Raw genomic sequence first — 7140 nt, forward strand, 5'->3', positions numbered from 1 at the left:
GATGGCATAAAGGTTAAGGTGATGGTGACAAACCAGATGAAATATTGTGGTATAAATAAATCAAAGTTGCAGAAGAAAGAGAGCAACAGTTAGAGACAGTGTGCAGGTATGAAGCAAGTAAAGGGAGATAAAGAAAAACAAAAGCTAGAGAATCTGGCTAAGGTTCTAGAAGAGGTTAGGAAGAAGTTTGCAGACAAAGAAGACATTTGGATAAATGGGGTCTATATCCCAAATCCTTTTCGATGTTCATGATTTGCCTCTCATGGAACGTCTTTTTCTACCTGGGGTGTCTAATGTAGGAGCATCCCGGTCTATGAGCAATCTTGCATCAACCAAAAATATTTGCTTTTAGTTTTGTTCTTGTTGCAGTTTTTGTGTTACTTTCAACATTTTCCAGTAGTTGTTTCTTTTTCATTGCGGATCATATTTTTGACTTCCAATATTGTTCTTGTTCATCATTTCAAATTTCTAGTTCATATGGATTCTTTTTCGGAAATTTATTCCTTCCGGAGTGTCAATTTCTTGGTTACGGAGAAGTTTTGAGATTATCGTCTATGTTGGAGATTTCTTCTCATACGGAGCGATTCCTTAGATAGCAGAACAATTTGGATTGGAGATTTCTTATCCCTTGGCCAACCCTCCTTTATGATCCACACTTCGTGTTTGTTCTTGGCGGATGAGATCTTCACGTTTTAGGGCCGACCTATTTTACACGTTTCATTTTCCTTAGTAAATGTAGTCTTTTGTGGCCGACCCGGATGTGTTTCAGATGGTATATATATTGTTGTATCTGATCCTTTGAGACAATTGAATTTGTATGATGATATAGATTCATAAATTGCAATTCAGATACTTCTTGGAGGTCCAGATGAATTGTATTCTGGGATGTAGTCGGTAACCGGACATGTTAGCCTACATTTAAAGCAAATGTTACCGGATGTTTTATGATGAATATATGATGATGCAGATGTCCGATTTTCCATTTTTTATGTTTTGTGTTGTTGCTTCCATTGTTTTACTCTTGTTCATGATCTGGATTGTTCTCTTTGAGGATCCTTCAGGTCATGACTGCGTGAAATTCTCAAAATGTTCAATTTCTTTTTCCACCGAGTAATGGAAAGTGGAAACTTCTTTCCACCAAGTGGTTGTCTTCTCCACTCTTCTTTTGATACACTGGGCAGTTATGTGTCCAGTCTAGAAACATCTTATGCATCTAAATGGGACCCCCTCATAGTCCGAAGACTGCACCCAACAACCTTTTGATGATTTAAATAAATCTATTTTTGGAGAACCTTAGTGACATCTATCTACAATAGAATCTGAGCATAAGTGAAATGTAGAAGATTAGACGAGCCCTCATCCACCACTAAGAAGCTACTTAAAACATTCCCCAACATATCAAAGTAATAATCAAACCAGTAATGAAGAGGTAGATTTGGAAGTCTTATCCAAATATGAATTTGATCAAGAGATTTGAAGATGGGATTGAAATTTGGGTGCCATGGTTTCAACATAAGCATATGTTTACCCTCCCAACACCATTGATGGTCATAGAGCATCTTATTCCTATCTTTCATATTTTCAAAAGCTACAATAAAGAAGATACGAACACTTGGATATATTTGAACACATTCATCCAAAATGGGTTCCCATTTGTCTGTAATCCATTTGTGGAGTTATTTTAAATTCAACCATACACCATTTAACCTTCCATTACCATATCCTTGTAGAACACAAGATGTCACTCAGAGTGAGGGTGAATCAATGGTTTACAATCTTAACCCTTTTAATCCTAAACGTGAATACCAATTAACATATCAAAGACCAAGAAGACATATCGGTGAGATAAGAGAAGAGAACATTATGCAACTACATACAAGGATACATCACACAACACTAGATATACGAGGAAAACCCAATATGGGAAAAACCTCAGTGAGAAATGTTGTTGGAGTCTACTGCTCCAATCCAGCCTCACAATAAACACTGTATTACAAAGTTTAGGGCACCTTGACCCAAGGAGCACCGATGAGCCTAAATAATGGCTCTATTTTGATAGATTTATGATATAATACTCCTACCCAGGTCTTATGATTAGATGACATTTGGATTATAATATTCTCCTCAGTTGATACCTTTTAAGTGTTTCTAAAACTGGTTTAAGTTATACCTAAGGATGTCATATAATAATTTTAAATGATCTATCTATGCAAATATCTAAAATCAATTATAAATATGGTTTACATTATATCATGTTAGCATTAGTATATACACATGTTTTTTGTGCACATTAATATCATGATGTAGGGTCAACAAAGGCGAAGTAAAGACTAAATGGGGGTTTAAAGGAGCATAAAGTATATGACCACAATGCAGACCCAGTCAGAGAAATGCAGTAATGATCGAAACCACTTGATCGGTTCTTCAACAAATTGATTTATGAAAACATTTATAACTATTCTTAGTGGAGCTTAAATCTAGGAAGCGAGTCATGCTATATTTTCTCAGCTGCAGGACAAATGTTGTTCTGTTTTCCTGCGTTGACTTCTTCTTCTTCTCTTGTTAATAAATCCTGTTCACCTATTCCGTAGGAATGTGGTCGTTCAGTTAGAATTTTGTTATAAGTTTTCCTATAAATAAAGGGATCTCTCTCCTCTCGGGGATAGCAGAGAATGACCATAATATTTTGTAATACATAGTCTTCTAGTATTTTATGTATTTTTCAGTCAAGATGAAATAAAGAGATCAATGTGATTTTGAATGATTAAGTAATTGTAATCTGAAGTTATGGAGATACTCACTCAAGGGGGGCCACTTGGTGAGTAATCCTTTGTATGTTCCAGTTAGTTTCATACTTCTGTAGTAGTTGTTTTTGTAATTGTTTGTTCCTGCGGCCATTGGAAACAGTTCCTGTGTCTGTTCCTGTAGCCACAGTAGCAGAGTAGTTCCTGCTGCTTGCCAGAACTTTATCATTTAATAGTAGTTGTTTAAAGTAATTTCCAGTTGTAAGATTAAGTATTAGTTCATTTAAGATTTTGTGTGTTTACTTTAAGAAGAATCTCCTTTCCTATAGTAATATAGAATGGTTGCAATACGAACTTGGTGCATATACAGTGCTGGCCCATTTCAAGTTTACATCCCTGGTTGATAAACAAATGAGCCTTTGCCATAGGAAAAATTATCTATTCAAGGATATTCAATCTTTGAATTGTGTTTTATTACCTAGTTGCCATTCTAGTTGTGAGGACCAACATTTTTGGCGTCATTGTCGGGGATGGTGCCAAGCTAAGAACTTGTTGTAAACCATTAGTTTCTAAGTTTTTTTATTAGTTCTTTGAATTTTCTTCATTAATCTGCATGCATAGGAGGAGAAGAGATGCACTAGGAAGATTTCTTCCCTCGCATTCCACTCAAGATATAAGATCAAATCAAGCACCTGAAGTAAACCCTTTTGTAGAAACTTATGTGCTAAATAGAGGTGTCTTTAATTTGTCAGAAGGAGACCTAGACTTCCTAAATGAACCCCCTGAACAAAACATTTTACCTCTAGTCATTTATTAGGGACCAATGGCAGCAAATCCTCCACCTGTAAATCCAACAGTTGAGTTTCCCATTCCTGACCAACATGACAATGCAAATTTGAAAAACATACCGGCCTCTTCACTTCCAAAATTTCATGGATTGGTAATAGAAGATCCAAACACATTTTTGTTTGAATTTGATATCCTTTGCAGAAGTTATGATTATACCACTGACACTCATAAACTCAAGTTATTCCCTGCTACTTTGAAAGAAGTTGCCTTGAGATGGTTTATGATTTTAGGAAGAGATGTAATCACTACCTGGGAGGAGATGAAAACAAACTTCTTGGATAAGTATAAAGACTATTGTAGGGGAATGGACCGACATGGTGATGATATCTTCAGGATGACACAAAAAGAAGATGAAAGCCTAGAAGACTATTTGGAAAGGTTTTTATTTAGTGTCAGGAAATCCAAGTATAGTACTCTAAGTGAAGACTCTATAAAGTTGATTTTTCTAAGGGGCATCAATGATGATTGTGTTGACTCCTTGTATCTACTTGGAGGAGGATATATTATTCAATTTCAATGGGATGATATCAGGCAAATCTGTCAAAAGTACTCAAGAGCTGCAACAAAAAGGGGAAGACACTATAGGCCTGGTTCTTCAATTGCAAAGTCATATTCAATAGTTTCAAGAATGGAAATAACTCATTTGTTGAAGGATTTTAAAGAGGATATAATTAATAATATGGCTACCCAATTAGATACACTTCAAGCAAAGAAGAAGCATGAGGAGGCAGAGGCTATGCTTGTTGAATTTTGTCCTCACTGTCGACAAAAGAAGAAGGACTGTAGATGAAAAATATTAGCTAAAATTGATAGTGTTTGTAAACAAATTTGTCTCTCACAATTTATTTAATTTTTATACTCTATAGCTCAAGAAATGAAAGACAAATTTCACCAAACAGTTGGAAAATCATTATATTGATTAACCTCTGAACTAAGGTACAACTGCCTTTAATAGGTATTCAATCAGCTCCAAATTACACACAACCAATATTATACTTTTCACCAGAAAGCACAAAAAGGTAATTGCATTCACCAGTCAATACCAAATGAACGCAAGCACTGATTCATATATAACTCTTTGTATAAAGCCGACAGACTTCACATGTACACTAAAACAAAATGAAAAGCTTAAAAGATGAATTTCACTGATAATTTTCTGCGCACATAGAAAGCTATAATAGATCTTTTCTTGGAATAGATTCTCATGGAATTCAAATTTCAAACATCAATAACACAGATTCAAAGTCAGAGATAACTATCATTTTGATTTTCATTCATAGATGATCATCAACCTTCCACATACACAAAGTCTTTTAGCAAAATTAAAGAGATATTTTTTCAAAAACTTAGTGACCCCAATCAAAGTCATTACAAAACTTATAAATAGGTCGCCAAACCAATAGTTTTAACCAAAGGTAAAATTAACTTGAAAGAGTTAATGAGAAACTACCCTAACTGCATAACTAAAATTATAAACAACTAGACTCGCTGGCAAACAACTGCCAGCAGTGCTAGTCATGTTGTTGATTCTGTCTCAGTCGGATTGCCCGGGTTGTTATTTTGGATAGACACCATAACCGCTTTTTCCGCACTCCACTCTCGATGAACCTTTGAGAACTCCTAAATTACTGTTACATGCAACAGGCTGATGTGTATTACCCTTTGCTTCCAGAGTTCTTTCTTCCTCTTCACCAATTGTACTTTGTCTCTGTGCGAATCCAAGTGATCCAGGCAGACTGTGAGCATTGACTCCACTTTAGAAATCTTCGTAAAATCTTCCACAGCTAAGGATTTCTCCACTTTAATTTATTTAATGTGGCTGCTGAATTGATTGATCATTTTTGTTGTATCTTCCAAAGTATGGTTATCCTTCTTTAGCAACTAGACATCTACGCAACGCAAATCCTTTTGCATGGTCGTTCTCAAGGTTGTTAGTTCACCTCGTAGACTGGCAGATTCGCTATGACCTTGTTCGATGATTTGGTTACGCCACTCTATGTTTTCTTTGCATATAAACATTATATCTTCATTTAACCCTGGCACTTGTCTTTTGGCAAAAAACTTCATTAGGCCATAGCGCTGAATGTCGCACATTTGCTTTGAAATCACCACCCATTTAGTCTTTTCTTTATGCCACGAGATTAAGTCGACATCCAATTCCTTGGTAACTTCATTAGCATCTTTGAAAATCTGAACTAAATTGGATATGTAATTGGTTCCTTGATGCACAATCGATGTGAGCCACTCAGAGAAAATCTCTGCAATCATCTTGTTTCGTTGAACCTCATCAAAGAACTTCTGATCACCAGGGGATTTTGAACTAAAGGGAACAAAGCTTTGGGACGATGGCAGCAGACTATTTTTCAGAGCATGAATGTATTGAGCCATTTGCATTAAATTCTGCTTCAACTTTGCCTTATCCTTTTCGTCCTTCCAAGTGAGGGAGATAATCCTTTTGGTCGAAGTCTCCAAATGTTTCACATCAACTGCTTTGGTTCCTACTCCCAAATCAACTCACTCAATAGTATAATCAGCCTCTGAAGCGGTGGCAGCATCCTTATCAAATGTAGGTTTGGCAATGTCTGTAGTCCAATGTTTTGTGCCTTCATCAAAACCAATCATGGTCTCCATTTTTAGCCGCTTAGGCTTCGTGGATCTTCCCAGACATTTGCTCACAACATCTTCCATCGACACTGAGATAGGCACTACATTTCTTTTCCTGGTAATTGAATCACTTAACCATTTAGGAGCCAGAGTCAGTTCCTTAGATTGCATAGGGGAAGGCCCTTCTGAAGGTAGCAGTGTAGCATTGTCTGCGTTAGACCGGATATCAAGCACCTGTGAATCCTGGATAGTAGCATCTGAATCAGTTAAAACCTTGTCAGCTTCAGAAACAGGGGTTGCCATACTGCCCTGTACTTCCTCAACATCCAAATCAAGAGTGAGATGAGCGGCAGGTGGCTAAAAATTCTTCTTGTATCTTGACCTGGTCACTTGGCCACCAATGGAATGTGCAGCTTCAGAGTCAAGTTTTTCTTCTTTAATCTTAGCCTACTTCTTTCCTGCAACAAAAATAGGGATGTTAGTTAAAATAGTGGTTTTGCTTGCAATCTTCCTTTTTCCACTTTTGTTTCTTGAACCGTTGCCTTCGCCAGATGAAATCGACAACTCCTAAGCCAATTCTCTGTTCTGTGAATTATACTGAAAGTGCGTGCCTGCATGCTATCTTCCATCTTCCTACTCCAGTCAACTTCTGGAAGGGGTTCATTGTGTACCCGTCTCATAAATTCTGGATCCACTACATCTTCATTATCAATAGTGACATGAGAGGTATCCATTTGCAATTTCATGTCATGATTCTATTTCAGAGTTAACCTAGACCAACTCCTCTTTCTCACTTCAAACTTATCTGGGCAGTCTTCCCAATAATCCTCTAACTGGCGCACATGTTGATCAGGCATTATCTTTTCACATACTGGGCAATAAAACCTTTACTGTCAAAATTATCTCTTTTCACAAAGGTTTTCAAATGAAATCTCTTAAATTC

This window comes from Cryptomeria japonica, chromosome 10, assembly GCF_030272615.1.
Source record: "Cryptomeria japonica chromosome 10, Sugi_1.0, whole genome shotgun sequence".
Classification (NCBI taxonomy): Eukaryota; Viridiplantae; Streptophyta; class Pinopsida; order Cupressales; family Cupressaceae; genus Cryptomeria; species Cryptomeria japonica.